Below are 17,134 nucleotides of genomic sequence, written 5' to 3'. Positions count from 1 at the left end.
TACTGTTGGTGGGTGTACAGAGTTCTGGAGGTCATTTAGGTCTTATCAAAAGCCTCAAAAATTCATTCTTTTGACATAGAAATTAAGCTGATAATTATAAATGAACAAAGAATTTACCTCAAACTATAGTTTTTGCACTTATTATAATAGTGAAATACTGAAAATAACCCAAATATCCAACAGTAAGAATTATGGTAACAATTAAATAATGGTATATTGAACTGTAACATGATACAGCTTGCCAGAATAGCCAAAACAGTGGGGAATTGTTGTTCAATGGGTATAAAGTTTCAGTTATGCATGAAAAATAAGTTCTAGAGTTCAGCCGTACATCATTATGCCTGTAATAGTAATAATAAATGAAATTGCTACAAAGCCATAGTAATCAAGAAAAGGTAGTACTGGCACATGGATAGACAGATTGAATTAGTTTCCTATTACTGCTGTAACAAGTTGCTACAAATTCAGTGGCTTAAAATAAAAAATTTATTATCTTATGCTTCTGAAGGGGTCAGAAGTTCAAAATCGATCTCACTGGGTCAAAGTCAAGGTGTTGTCAGATCTGGTTATTTATGGAAGTTCAGAGAGAACAGTCCATTTCCCTGTCTTTTTCAGCTTCTAGATGCCACCTGAATTTCTGGCTCATAGCCCCTTCCTTATATTACTCCAAGCTCTTGCTTCCATCATCGTATCTCCTACTGACTGTGATCCTACTGCCTCTCCCTTATAAGGGTTCTTGTAATTACATTGGGCCCACTGACTAATCATGGAAAAGCTCCACATCTTAAGATCCTTAATCACATCTGCAGTCTTTTTTGCCAAATGTAAGGTAACATATTCATCGTTTCTGTGGATCAGGATGTGGGCATATTTGGGGGCCAGTATTAAGCCTACCATATATATCAATGGATTAGAATTGAGTGTCCATAGATAAATCCTCAATTTTATGGTCATTGATTTTGACAGGGGTATTGAGACAATTTGATGGGGTAAATAACAGTCTTTTCAAGAATTGGTTTTGGGACAGTTGGATACCCACGTGAAAAAGAATGAAGTTGAATCCCTACCTCACATCATACACAAAAATTAACTCAGAAATTGACCACAGAACTAAAACTATAAAACTCTTAGAAGAAAACATAGGTGTAAATCTTCATGATCTTGGAGTAGGCAATGGTTTCTTAAATATGACACCTAAAGCTCAAACAACCAAAGGAAAAAAAGCAATAAATTGAATCTCATCAAAATTAAAAACTTTTCTGCATCAAAAGGTGCTATTGGGCTTCCCTGGTGGCGCAGTGGTTGAGAGTCCGCCTGCCGACGCAGGGGACACGGGTTCGTGCCCCAGTCCGGGAAGATCCCACATGCCGCGGAGCGGCTGGGCCCGTGAGCCATGGCTGCTGAGCCTGCACGTCCGGAGCCTGTGCTTCGCACGGGGAGAGACCACAACAGTGAGAGGCCCACATACCGCAAAAAAAAAAAAAAAAAAAGGTGCTATTAAAAGAGCGAAAGTATAACCCACAGAATAGGAGAAAAAAATTGCCAATCATATCTGATAAGGGATTTTTAATAGGATATATAAAGAACTCTTACAACTCAACATAAAAAACACAAATAGCCCAATTAAAAATTGACAGAAGATCTGAGTAGAGATTTCTCTGAAGAAGGTATACCAATGACCAATAAGGATATGAAAAGATGCTCAGCTTCATTAATCATTAGGGAAATACAAATCAAATTAAATATTAGAGACAACTTCAAACCCAATAGGATGGCTATAATCAACAAAACAAGATAAGTTTGGTGAGGATGTGGAGAAATTGGGACCCTCGTACATTGCTCTTGGTACAGCCTCTATGGTAAACAATTTTTTTGTTCCTTAAAAAGTTAAACACAGAGTTACCATGTGACCCAAGAATTGTACTCCTAGGTATGTATATACTCAGGAGAAATGAAAATTTATGTCCACACAAAAATTTGTACATGAATGTTAATAGCATTATTCATGATAGCCAAAAATTGCTATTGGCAGATGAATGCCTAAGCAAAATGTGGTATATCCACATACCGGAATATTATTCAGCCATGAAAAGGAATGAATATAGCATCCATACGTGCTACAATATGGATAAACCTTGAAAACATTAAGCTAACTGACAGAAGCCAATCATTAAAAGGCCATATATTAGGACTTCCCTGGTGGTCCAGTGGTTAAGACTCTGCACTTCCACCACAGGGGGCATGGGTTCGATCCCTGGTCAGGGAAGTTCCACATGCTGTGTGGTGTGGCCAAAAAAAAAAAAAAAAAAAGGCCACATATTATATGATGCTATTTATATGAAATGAGAATAGGTAAATCCAGGTTGCTGAGGGCTTTGGTAAAGGGAAAATGGGGAGTTACTACTAATAGGTACAGGGTTTCTTTTTAGGGTGATCAAAATGTTTTAAAACTGATTGTAGTGATAAAAAACTGTTCAAAAAAATTGATAGTAGTGATGGTTCCACAACTCTGTGAATATACTAAAAACTTAAATTGTACACTTTAAACTGGTGAATAGTATGGCATGTGAATTATATCTCAGTCAGCTTATGAAAACAAGTGAACTAGATCTAAAAAATAATGTGGTTTACAGTGATTTTAAACTGGAATATGTGTTTTATTTTCACCAAAGCTTAAAATAAACAAAGCTTAGGGTTTAGAAAACAATGATGGGGAAGTGTGTTTGACATGGACAGGTGTTGTCAATTCTTATGTGAGTAGAAAACAGCAGCATGTTAGTGTGATTGTATTCTCATGTATGTGTTCCTGTGTGTGTAAACGATGTTAACACATGCATGCACACTTATAGTCACAGTAGATTACTCCAGAATTTTCAGTGTTTTTTTTCCTGGGGCTCGATTACAGGTTTTTATTTTCCTTTTTTCCTCGTTTATAATTCTTTTCTTTTTTTTTTTTGTAATGAGCATGTACTTTTTTTAAATTAAGAAAATTGCTAACACTTCTGTGCTCAGATCCAGTGGCACTGAGGAAGGAGAAAAAGTCCATCAAACTTCAGCTTTTCCCCTGAATATCTGTGTCCTCGGTTCGAGGACCAGTGTGAGGGTAGACAGAGCTTGCATCATTGATAGGAAAGAATGAGCCTACTCTTTGTCCCGAATTGGAGGGGGAAAGGGGGGGCGGGGGTGGGGCACGGGTAACAGGCACAGTGTGGTGGCGCTTCTTTTTATTTATAGGTGAACTCTCAGAACAGCAGGCATATCCACGATCAAATGTAAAAGCATCCCAAGCACCTAAAGCTGAATGGAAATGCATTTAACAATGCCTATTATTTGTCTGATTGAATTCCCTACATCCTTGTTAATTTGCATTAGTACAAGTGACCTGTTGTTTTGCATTTGTTCACAAGTTGTTTCATTTGTATATGTTTTCTGTCCTGGAGCCCCTTGTAAGCACCCCCCCCAACCCCGGGCATGGGATCTTGGATTTTCTTCCTGTTCTTGCTCTCCCAGAGCCCAGTAACAGTGCTTTGCACACAGCAAGGACACAGCCACTGTGGATGAAATGGTTGAATTGGCAGAATCCAGGAGAGACTTGAATCATCAGATAGCCCTGCTATCTATAGGTAGCCAGAAAGATATTCTGTATTTTATTCTAAAACCAAAGGTTTTATCTTTGGCAGGTGGCCCCCACCATTTAACTGTTTTATAATTAAGAAATGAACTGCTGTTTTGCCACATATTTTAAAACAAGTTTATCTTTTTATATTGAGTGCCTTTTTCTGCACCACAAATTACCACAAACTTAATGGCTTAAAACAACACACATTTACTATCTCACCGTTTTTGTGGGTCAGAAGTCTAGGCATACCTAAGCTGAATCCTCTGCTTAGGGTCTTACCAGGTTACAGTCAGGAACAGGTCCCAGCCAGACCCTGTAGGCATGTGGAGACTTAACTGGGGAAGAATCTGCTTCCAAGCAGCTCATGCAGGTGGTTGTCAAAGTTCATTCCCTTTGGGATGTGAGGACAGAGGGTCCTCTGGCTTTACGTTGGCCGCCGTCAGCTCCTAGGGGCTGCTCATAGTTTCTTGCTTTGTGAGTTTCCCCAAAATGGCTACTTACTTCTTTTTTTAAATTTATTTATATTTCTTATTTTTTTGCGGTACGCGGGCCTCTCACTGTTGTGGCCTCTCCCGTTGTGGAGCACAGGCTCCGGACATGCAGGCTCAGTGGCCATGGCTCACGGGCCCAGCCGCTCCACGGCATGTGGGATCCTCCCAGACCAGGGCACGAACCCGTGTCCCCTGCATCGACAGGTGGACTCTCAACCACTGCGCCACCAGGGAAGCCCCGCTACTTACTTCTTCAAACTAGTAAGGAGTCTCTAAAGCCCAACTGCTGACAGAATGAAGTCTTCTACAGTGAAACCTAATCACAGGCACAACCTCCCATCACTTTGGCCCCTTCTGTTATTCAGAAACAAGTCACAGGTCCCACCCACACTCAGGGTGAAGGGATTATATAAGAAGGTGGCTACTCGGAGGAGGGCATCATGGGGAACTTTATGATTTATTTATCAGCCACACTTGTGATTTATTTTAAATTATATACCAGAAATGTATACTGTCTTAGATTAGACATTTCATGATTATTTTATGTTTTTAAAATAACTAACATGAGTATTTGACTTACTGTAGCTGAACTCACTGCTAAAGCACATGCTTAACTGGTTGTCTAAAAGAGCTCCATTTCAGTGACTTGTCAGGGAACATTTCCTAGGGATTGCTGATGCCAAAAATCAAAACTCAGTTGTTGGTAACATATTTATGGAGAATGGCCTATAAGTTATGTCATCTGTCCATTCCTAAAGAAATGCTAAAACCTCTCTGTAAGCCAGACCTTGGTAGAGCTTGTTACCCGGGTCCCATCTCTCTGGCTCCTTGTAGAAGTGCTTTGACCTGAAGTCGTCAGTGTACAGCGAGTGATCCTATAGGAAACAGCGCTATGAAGCGTGTTGCTTGTGGATCATGTAATGTAATGTCTGGTCTCAGTATCAGGAATACCTGTGCTTCTCTTGTTTGGCTTATTTCCTGGAGGCACCACATCGCTGCTTTTCTTCCTTCACACGGGCTGATTTTATGGCTGGCTTGCTGTTAGCATGTGTTCCGTACTTTCAGTAGATGTTTTGTGTATTAACTTTACTCCTAACCCTGTTTTTACCTTTATACCTTTTTTTTAATATAAATTTATTTATTTAATTTATTTATTTTTGGCTGCGTTGGGTCTTCGTTGCTGCACGTGGGCTTTCTCTAGTTGTGGCGAGCGGGGGCTACCCTTCGTTGTGGTGCTCTGGCTTCTCATTGCGGTGGCTTCTTTTGTTGCAGAGCACGGGCTCTAGGCATGTGGGCTTCAGTAGTTGTGGTGCACGGGCTCAGTAGTTGTGGCTCACAGGCTCTAGAGTGCAGGCTCAGTAGTTGTGGCGCATGGGCTTAGTTGCTCTGCCACATGTGGGATCTTCCCGGACCAGGGCTCAAACCCGTGTCCCCTGCATTGGTAGGTGATTCTTAACCACTGTGCCACCAGGGAAGCCCTCTACCATTTTTTTCACCTTGCCTTGATTTCCTGACCTTTTACCTTCTTATTTACACTTTTAATTTTATCATGAAATAAAATAAATAAAAATATATCGTATCATATAATAAGCTACCTTAAATCCTGTTGGTAGCAAGGAGGAGTATAAATAACTTATTTGAATGCTACGTGAGTCTCAAAGTGAGCCTTGTAGCTGTGCCTGTAGAAGTTGAAGCATTTTTCTTGGATGGAAAGGTAGGTGTTGTGCTGAACCATGTGAACCTACTGAAGAGATGGTGTGTTCAGTAGTGACTCAAAGGTAGTTCTTCTGTGGCTGTCACTTGCCTTGGCTCATGGGAATAGCAAGCCACATGGCTAGGTGCTGACAGTAAGAGAGAGGAGCCATGAAGTTTGGTTGGTGGTGGGGATTGCTCTTAAAAGGAACTAGAACTGGTACAACGCAGGAGGAGGAGGGAAAACAGAGATGGAGGGGCCCTGGGAGGAAGGATTATTTCAGAAGAATCCTGTTTGTCCTCAAGTTCAGCCTTTTTGCAGGGATGATTCTTGGGTTGCTGAGAATCATTCTTGGGTTTCCTCTCTCTTTTTTATTTTAAGTTTTATTTATTTGTTTGTTTGTTTATGCAGTGCCAGGTCTTCGTTGCGGCACATGGGATCTTCGTTGCAGCACATGGGATCTTTTGTTGTGGCATGCGGACTTCTTAGTTGCAGCATGCATGTGGGATCTAGTTCCCTGACAAGGGATCGAGCCTGGGCCCCCTGAATTGGGAGCACAGAGTCTTACCCCCTGGACCACCAGGGAAGTCCCTTGGGTTCCCTCTCTTAATCATCCCTGTCAAGCCAGGGCGGTGCACAAGCTGTGGCGGAAGAGGTTTGCAAAGCTGTGTGCAAGGTCAGTGTGTGGATAGAATTTTTCTGTGGAACCAGATTGGTCCAAAAAGGGCGCTACCCTACAAGTTATCAGCATGTGCCAGAGGGAGAGATGATAGAAACATTTGGCCAGGAGGAAAGCCAAGGCTGAAAGTTTGGATGGACTAGATTATCTGTCCAGCTGAGGAGGTGATTTGAAATTGGAATGGTCAGGGGCCAGTGGATGAATGAAGTCAGAGTGAAGAACAAGGTATGGAGTGAGGGAGGATGGAGTGTTGAGGAAATGAGTTTGTGCACACTGGACATGTGGCAGATTGTGGCAGGGGCAGCTTGTTGCAGTTCTATACAGGGCTGCACCCTGCATCTTCCTGGGAAAAGGCCAGGTAGAGACTTTCTGGGAATTGGCAGTCGTGGCTTGTTACCATTAAGATGGAGTTAGCCACTGGATTGATTTCTGACTCTGCCTGACATCTGCATTATCTCCATTTGGCCAAAATGAAGCCGCTAAAAATGGCTTATTGAAATGTCACAATATGCTTTCTTCTAGTAACCATTACCCCAATGAAGAACTATTGAAGCAGTTGTCAAGTGAGTAAAATTGAGAAATAACACATAATTCAAATACAAATAGCACTATTTTCAGGACTAGTACTGGAAAAAGCTAAAATAAAAATCTCCTTTCAGCTTTCTTTCCATCCCCCTCTCCAACACTTCTTCCAAGATAGCTTGGTTTTTTATTCTTTTTTTTCTCTACTATATTGCTTCCTACAAATCTTGGTTTAATTTTCAGATTTAAGGAGTGATGAGATAATATACAAACTCACTCATTTGTCCTTTTCTTATTAATTTTAAAGGAAGGGCTTCCCTGGTGGCGCAGTGGTTGAGGGTCCGCCTGCCGATGCAGAGGACATGGGTTCATGCCCCGGTCTGGGAGCATCGCACATGCCACGGAGCGGCTGGGCCCGCAAGCCATGGCCGCTGAGCCTGCACGTCTGGAGCCTGTGCTCCACAAGGGGAGAGGCCACAACAGTGAGAGGCCCGCATACCGAAAAAAAAAAAAAATTTAAAGGAAGGAGGAAGTGTAACATTAAACACCTGTTATGTGCCAGGAACTTTATATACGCTATCTCCTTAAACCTTGGCAACCCGTGAAGTAGGAATGATATGTTTTACAGATGTGGAAATTGACACTCCATAGTTAGACAGGCTCTATAGCTTGTCCAAGACCACACAGGTATTAAGTGGGGGTCCCACAATTCAAATCCAGCACTTTCTGATTTCAAAACCCTTTGGGTTAATCTCTATGTTGATACCTACCTCTTAGACTTGTCAAGATTAAATAAGATAATACATGTAAGGTACTTAGCAGAGTGGTAAACATAAATAGCTCAATAAAGGGCAACTGCTATAACCAGCATCACCACCACCACTACTATTCTGCTTTCCAAGTAGTTGAGGTTGACTGGAATACAGGATGTGTGAACAACTCCCTGCAGGACCTATGAATAAGTAAGATAGTTTTAACTGTATTAGTGATGCTCATTTATTGAATGTGAACCATATGTCAGAGTCTTTTCTCAAGTGTTCTAATTTATTCTCTTTTTATCTGAGAACATTGCAAAGTTGGTATTTTTAAAAATTTTTATTGAAATATAGTTGATTTACAATATTGTGTTAGTTTCAGATATACAGCAGTGATTTAATTATATGTATATATAAATATATTCTTTTTTACATTCTCTTCCATTATGCTATTGCAATATATTGAATATAGCTCCCTGTGCTATACAGTAGAATCTATTTTATATATAGTAGTGTGTATCTGTTAATCCCAAACTCCTAATTTATCCCTCCCCCTGTTTCCCCTTTGGTAACCACAAGTTTGTTTTCTATGTCTATGAGTCTATTTCTGTTTTGTAAATAAGTTCATTTGTATCGTTTTTTTAGATTCCACGCATAAGTGATATCACGTGATATTTGTCTTTGTCTGACTTACTTCACTTAGTATGATAATCACTAGGTCCATCCATGTTGCTGCAAATGGCATTATTTCATTATTTTTATGGCTGAGTAATATTCCATTGTGTATATGTACCACATCTTCTTTATCCATTCATCTGTCGATGGACACTTAGGTTGCTTCCATGTCTTGGCTATTATAAATAGTGCTGCTATGAACATTGGAGTGCACGTATTTTTTCAAATTATGGTTTTCCCTGGATATATGCCCAGGAGTGGGATTGTAGGATCATATGGTAGCTCTATTTTTAGTTTTTTAAAGGAACCTCCATACTGTTCTCCATGGTGGCTGTATAAAGTTGGTATTTTTGCTCTCCCCAATTTACAGATGACACTGAGCCTCAGAGAGATGAGGTAAGTTGCTTAAAATCACAGGTAGGATATAGCAGAAGTAGAAACTTGCATCTAGGTTTGGATGATTTCCAAAACCTAAGCTTTTTGCACTCCACCTTTTTGCCTCCCTGTAAGACCAAATTCCTGCAGTTATTTCTGTACCTCACCCACATGTTGTACTGTAGAAATAATACTCTCCATGCACTAGGCCATAATTTAAATGGATCCATCCAGAGTTCCTGCTAAAGAGTTTTGGCTGCGACCACAAATCTCCAAGGTCTGTAGTAACTTTTATTGAAACTGATTTGTTCAGTTTTTCCATACAGTGGCATAATCAGTGGGCGGAAATCTGGGGTTATTAAATGCTCTAAGTCTTTGTTAACCACCAGTTCTGATCTCTGGCTGCAAAATGGGATCAGAAGTTGCTTCCGAATTTAATGTAGACACAGCTCTCAAGAGCATGCTCAGGGTTCAAAGGGGGATACATCGAAGTGTGATCCTGAGAAATTCCCACATTACACTTTCATGATATAGATAACTCAGAGTCCTGAACAGTGAGGCCTGTAAAAGGGAAGCAGTTATAATCAACTCATAAAGAAGAGTTTTTGAATAGAAACAGTTGGTAACTATAGTTACTTTTCTTCACCAAGGTGTATGGAACGGGAATGATGGTTAAATATACAAAGAATACTAAAATAAATGAAAGTACCCTGTATTTGGAGGTTGAAAAAACAATTACTGAAAATGGTATTGGAACAACTGAGTTACTAGGAAGAAAAAATGGTGCTGGGTTTATCCTCCCAAATTCGCTTAGCCATCCACAGAATAAGCCACATGCTGCAATATACCTGGGAAATAATTATTGCTGTCAAATGGCCTCCTGGTTAGCAAGACAAACCAGTGTACTTGGGAGGTGAAAGCCCAAAGAGTGGGCCTGCGCAGCTGGGCAAGGGAATCTCATGCCAAGGATGCTCTCCAGAGGCTTCGCTGGCAGAATTTAATCTCATCCTTTTTACTTCTCTCTGGGTCTTGCCTCACTCAGGGAGACAAAGCCTCCAGCATTCTCTCTCTGTTGGTGTCCCCTAGAATACCCTCCTGCATTTCTCCAAGAGAAGCAGCCATAAGAAACGATGGAGGAATGTCTTAGAAGTCATTGCACTGGTTTTTAGAGATGTGTTTATGTTACAGGGGCAAAACAGTAGGTCACAGAATTGTTCCAACCCCATATATCAAACTCTGCAGGGAAACCATATTATTTCCTTCTATTCAGTAAACTGCTGAGCATTCTTTCTGCCCAAAGACAGCTCTGATTGTCAGCCTCTGCCTTCTCCAGCCTCCAGCCCATGGACTCAGCCCCAGTCCGCCATGAGGCAGAAAGGATATTAAGTCGTCCCATCCCTACCATCAGGTGAGGTCTGGACCTACTTTTGTTACCAGGCTTATATCCACTATGCCTGAGGTGAACCCATCCAACCAGGCCATGTGACTGGGCTGTTGCCTCATTTCCCTCCACCTGGCCCACCAGTTCTCCACGCTCCTCTAAACCATCTTCTACCAGTCTGTAGTCCTTTACCCACTCTTTCCCTGGAGGCTGGCTCTGGCCCTTATAATCTCAGGTGCTCACAGTTTCCACTTCTGAGGTGCTGATGTGTGCTGCAGCTGCATTGGCCTATGGAGGCTGGCTGTACTTGAGAATCATGAGCCTTTGGGCTATGTGTGGTGGACTGTCCACCTCTCTGTTCAGAGACCAGACTTTTGCCTGTTCACAGCTTTTTTCTCCCCTCGACTAGCTCACTGTAGAGGTCCTGTATGGCTCCTGTCTGAACTTGCACTGCTTATAGGTCATGTTGCATAGACAGGTATTCAGCCATCTCTGTGATGTGATGGAGGTGTTGTGGTATCATGGAGAGAACAGGAAGAAGTGGATTTGTCTAATTACAGCTAGCAACTGTCTTTTTCTTCACACCTTTTGTGTGAGTTGGAACAGCTTCTCTTTTACATGCCACGTAGTGACAGGTCTCATAACTTTTGGAGTAGTAGTGAACTCAGGGCAGACTGTTGGGACAGAAGACATGGGTTCAAGTTGCAGATCTGTTATTAATTGTGTGGGACCTTGGGTAAGATGCCTCACCTTGCTGGATCCTAGTTTCCTCATCTATAAAAATGGGGGTGATAATGGCTATATACCTCATGATAGTGGTGAGAAGATTAAATGAAAGAATGGATGTGAAAATGTTTTGTGAAATGCTCTTTATCCTGTAGGGGAGAACCTTGTGAGTTATGAAATTTTATGAATAGAATTTTATGTTCTATTTCTCACATGTGAAGAAATGCATCAGGGCATCAGGACATCTGGTGGCCAAAAAGTCTGACCACCAACTGATCGATGCTTTTAAGACAAATAGTGGAGTTTCATATGCTAGGTTAAGCTGTGGCTCCGTGACTTAGTGCATAGAAAATCAAACATTACACATGTGATTACAGCCAAATCCATGCATGAGGAGGCAGCGTGTAGTAGTGAAAAGAGCATGGGCTTTAGTTAGACAACCTGGGTTCAGGTCTCAGTTTAGCCACTTAATGGCTAGGTGAACTTGGGCAAATTAATTAACCTTTTTGAATGTCAGCTTCATCACAATAACACCACCCCCAAACTACTGATTTTTTAAAACCCCAATCTGACTGTCTTTGTCTATTATTGGAACATTTGGCCCACTTATATTTAATGTATTTACAGATATATTTGGGATTAAATTTATTTTTATTGTGTTGTTCTTTGTTTTCTCCCTTGCCTTTCTTTCAGTTAATTATTTTTAATCATTCTATTATTTTCTCCTTACCACTTAGAAAGTTATATACTCTATTTATTTAGCTGTTAGCCTGTAAATTCTAACATGGATAAATAACTTATGAAAGTCTAAAGTGAGTCAAAACCTTTATCTTACTCCCAGATACTGCAGGAATTTTGGAACTCATATTTTGTCCTCTCCTCCCCACCTAAAGCTTATATATTTTATTGCCTGGTATTAAAATCTGTCATGTTTCATTTCTCTTTTTAATACCACTAGACATTATTATTATTGCTTTTTAGTCAGTGTTCATTTATATTTGCCCACATTTTTATTACTTTATTCTTCATTCTTTTTTACACCTCAGATATTCCATCTGGTATATATATATTTTTGGCTTTAAATAAGTCTTTATTAGTAAATACATTTTAGTAAAAGTATAGGCTAATAATGGCAATTATTATTAATATTATTATTATAATTGCCTGTAGTTGTCTCTGTTTTGCATTGATTCAGAAAAAATATTTCTGTAGGCTATAGAATTCTAGGTTAATAGTTACTTGGGGGAATTCCCTGGTGGTCCAGTGGTTAGGACCTGGCGCCTTCACTGTCAGGGCGGGGTTCCATCACTGGTCTGGGAACTAAGATCCTGCAAGCTGTGCAGTGTGGCCAAAAAAATAAAGTATACAAGTTATTTTGTTCAACATATTGAAATAGTCTGTTGTCTTTTGGCTTCTGTTGCTGGTTTGGGGAGGTCAGCTATCTATTGGTTATTCCTCTGAAGTTAATTTGTCTTTTTTTTCTACTTTTAAGATTCATTCCACCCCCACCCTACCCTGCCAACCACACACACCCCAAATCTATCTCAGTACAGTTTTATTATGATGTATCTAGGCATGGATTTATTTTCCTTTACCCTGCTTGGAATTCGCTGGACCTTTTGAATCTTAGAATTTGTGTCATTCTGCCTGTGGTGACCATATGATTTCTTCTCCCAACCAGGACTCTTCTTAGAGTGAAAGGAGGTGATATTAATTATTAATCTGGGATAACAGGCCTAAGCTAGGACTATGCCAAGCAAACAGGATATATATGGTCACTATACCTCTGTCCCTCCAGCAATCTTATGCTTACTGTTTACATGGTATATTTTTTCCCAGTCATTTACTTTTGACCTGTCAGTGTTTTTATTCTTAGTTTGTCTCTTGTTGCCAGCATATGGTTCACTTTTGCTTTTTTCTCCATTCTGAGAATCTTTCTTTAATTGAAATGCTTATACCATTATGGTTTAATGTAACTATTGATATGGTTGGATTTAGGTTTACCATTTTATTTTTTGTTTCCTGTTTGTCTCTTATTTCTTTTTTGTTGTTGTTCCTATCCTGGTTTCTGCTTTCATTTTGATTATTTGAACGTATTTTAGTATTCTATTTTATCTATTGGCTTTTTAGCTATAGTAATGTGTTAGTTTTTAGTGGTTGTACTAGCAATTAAAATATATATTCCTAAACTTTACCAATCTATTTAGAATTAATATCATACCATTTCATGTAAAATGTAGAAACTTTTTAAACCATATAGGTCCCCGTAATCCCCATTCTCATCCTCTATGATTACCTGTGTATTACATCTACCTACTTTGAAAATCAGACAACAAAATGTTGTTATACTTTTTCTTTAAACAATCATCTATGTTTTAAAGAATTTAAGAAGTAAACCATTTAAAAAAAATAAATTTATTTATTTATTTTTGGCTGCATTGGGTCTTCGTTGCTGGGCGCGGGCTTTCTCTAGTTGCGGTGAGCGGGGGCTACTCTTCGTTGAGGCGTGTGGGCGTCTCATTGCAGTGGCCTTCAGTAGTTGTGGCTCGTGGGCTCTAGAGTGCAGGCTCAGTAGTTGTGGTGTGTGGGCTTAGTTGCCCTGCGGCATGTGGGATCTTCCCAGACCAGGGCTCAAACCCGTGTTCCCTGCATTGGCAGGCGGATTCTTAACCACTGCGCCACCAGGGAAGCCCCAAGAAGTAAACCATTTCTAATGCTTCTCATTTGTTCTTGAAGATCCAAGCTTCCCTCCAGTACTATTTCCCTTCAGTCTAAAGAACACTGCAATGTGCCTTCTTAGTTCTCCTTTTTCTAAAAATTTGTTTATTTTACCTTCATTCCTAAGGGATATTTTCACTGGATATAGAATTGTGGGTGACCTGTCTTTTTTTCTTTTATCACTTTCAGTATGCTATTCCACTGTCTTATAGTCTTCATATTTTCTGATGAGAAATCTATGGTCATCCTGCTTCACGGTCATCAGATAAATGCAAATTAAAATCCCAGTGTGGGACCTGTAACTTCTGAAGTAGTGGTATAACCCCTCAATAGAGGGGTTATAGAGGTAACTATTTACTTAACAGAATACAAAAAACAGCCACCTGAGGCTTCTGATTTAAAAATATAGGCAGACAAACTGCGGAGGAGAGTTGAAATTCGCAGAAGCAATGTGCATGGGCATCAGTTTTGTGCTATTTGTTTTTGTCTTTGTGGCTTTGCCCCAAGGGCAGGCATCAGTTGTTCTGTGAGACAGGGCAGCAAAGGCAGCTTCAGTTCTGATAGAAATGGTGCTTTCTGGCTAGGAGAACCAGGGAAAGAAATCCAGGCAACCATGACTAGAGAGTGAGGTATAATTCCCAGAGGGGAGAGCTGGAGAAAGGGATCTCCTAATTCTGTGTATGAACACCAGGAAAGTCTCAAGCTGACCCTTGAACCATATAGTTACAGAGCAGACTCAAAGGAGCAGAGCAAAGGCTTAAAGACTTGAACTGATGGTTAAACCACAGTCATGCATGGGCCATGTTTATTTTGTTTGTATTATATAATTTCTGCTCAGTTGGGTTTTTTTTTCTGTTTTAAATTTCTATTATTATTTTATTTCTGTTATTAATTTCTGTTTATATTTTCATTATTAATTTCTATTTTGGTTAGAAAACATATTCTGAATGGTTTTAATATTTTTTAATGTGTTGAGTATTTTTTCATGGCTCAGCATATAGTGGATTTTAATAACTGCTCCATGTGCCCTTGAAAAAAATGTGAATTCTGGCTTTTTTGGATGCAGAGCTCTATAAATGAATATTGCATCGAGTTTGTTAATTGTGCTCTTCAGAACTTTTATGTGTATACTGATAGTTTTGTCTGCCTGTTTTATTAGCTATGAAGATTGATGGAGATGGACAATGAGGTCCTACTGTATAGCACAGGGAACTATATTCAATATCCTGGGATAAACCATAAGGGAAAAGAATATAAAAAATAATGTATATATACACATAACTGAGTCACTTTGCTGTACAGCAGAAATTAACATGTAAATCAACTATACTTCAATTAAAAAATATTGATGGCTAAGTATTCCTTTATGATTGTGGAGTTGTCTATTTCTCTTTAGTTTTATCAGGATTTTTGCTATATATAATATACTTAGAAGCTATATTATTATGTGTGTACAGTTTTAGGATAGTGATATCTTTTTACTGATGGTATTGAGCTCTTTATCATTATAAAGATATTGAAGAGGTATTGACCTCTTTAAATTTTTTTTTAATTTTATTTTTTAATTTTTAAAATTTTTATACAATTTTAAAAGTTACTTTCCATTTACAGTTATTACAAAATATTGGCTATATTCCCCATGTTGTATAATACATTCTTGAGCCTGTCTTACACCCAATAGTTTGTGGTTTCCACTCCCCCACTCCTACATTGTCCCGCCCCCCTCTCCCCACTGCTAACCACTAGTTTGTTCTCTGTATCTGTGAGTCTTGCTTCTTTTTTGTTATATTCACTAGTTTGTTGTATTTTTTAGATTCCACATATAAGTGATATCATACAGTATTTGTCTTGCTCTGTCTGACTTATTTCACTTAACATAATGCCCTCCAAGTCTACCCATGTTGCTGCAAATAGCATTATTTTGTTCTTTTTTATGGCTGGGTAATATTCCATTGTGTGTGTGTGTGTGTGTGTGTATACACACACACACACACACACACACACACCACATCTTCTTTATCCATTCATCTGTTGATGGACACTTAAGTTGCTCCCAAATTTTGGCAATGGTAAATAATGCTGCTGTGAACATTGGAGTGTATGTATCTTTTCAAATTTGTGTTTTAGTTTTTTTCGGATATATACCCAGGAGTGGAATTGCTGGATAAACAAATAGGACCTAATTAAACTTAAAAGCTTTTGCACAGCAAAAGAAACCATTGACAAAACAAAAAGACAACCTATTGAATGGGAGAAAATATTTGTAAATGATATGACCAATAAGGGATTAATATCCAACGTATATAAACAGTTCATACTACTCAACATCAGAAAAAAAATGACTTGATTAAAAAATGGGCAGAACACCTGAATAGACATTTTTCCAAAGATGAAATGCAGATGGCCAACAGACATGAAAAGATGCTGAACATCTAATCATCAGGGAAATGCAAATCAAAACCACAGTGCAATATCACCTCACACCTGTCAGAATGGCTGTCATCAAAAAGACCACAAATAACAAGTGTTGGTGAGGGTGTAGAGAAAAGGGAACCCTTGTGCACTGTTGGTGGGAATGTGAATTGGTGCAGCCACTGTGGAAGACAGTACGGAAGTTTATCAAAAAAACTAAAAATAGAGCTACCATGTGACCCAGCAGTTCCAATCCTGGTTATTGACCTCTTTATCACTACAAAATGTTGCTCTTTATCTCTAATAATGCTTACTACCTTAAAATTTACTTTGCCTGATATTACTGTAGTTATGCCAGCCTTCTTTTGGTTAATGTTTGAATGATGTATTTTATCTATCCTTTTAATTTAGGCCTTTCTGTGTCCTTATATTTTTTTAAAAGTGTTTCTATAAGTGTATTATAGTTATCTTTAAAAAATTATAACAGCTTTACAAAGATATAATTTACATACTATAATATTCTTGCTTATAAGTGTACAACTCAGTGGATTTTAGCATATCCACAGAGTTGTGAAACCATTACCACTAATTTTAAAATATTTTCATCACCCCCAAAAGACACTTTGCATCCATTAGTCTCTTCCAATACTTTTTCACCCCAAGACCCTAGAAAATATAGTCCTCTTTCTGTATCTATGGGTTTGCCTAATGGGAACATTTTATATAAACATAATCATATAAAATATGGTCTTTCATGTTTGGCCTCTTTCACTTAGCATAATGTTTATAAGGTCATCCATGTTGTAGCATTTATGAATCCTTTATTCCTTTTTATGGCTGAAAAATATCCCAATGTATGTATATACATTATTTTCTTTACCCATTTATTAGGTGATGGACATTTGGGTTGTTTCCACTTTTTGGTTATTGTGAATGATGCTACTGTGAACATTCATGTAAGGGCTTTATATGGACATATGTATTCAGTTCTTTTGGTATATGCTTAGGAGTGGGATTGGTGGGTTATATGGTAATTATGTTTAATACGTTCAGAAACTGTCAAAACTGTTGAGCTCGCAATTCTGTTC

Source organism: Mesoplodon mirus (assembly GCF_964341445.2).
Source record: "Mesoplodon mirus genome assembly, chromosome: X".
Taxonomy (NCBI): Eukaryota; Metazoa; Chordata; class Mammalia; order Artiodactyla; family Ziphiidae; genus Mesoplodon; species Mesoplodon mirus.
The sequence above is the reverse complement of the archived record's forward strand: the minus strand, read 5'-3'. Positions refer to the sequence as shown.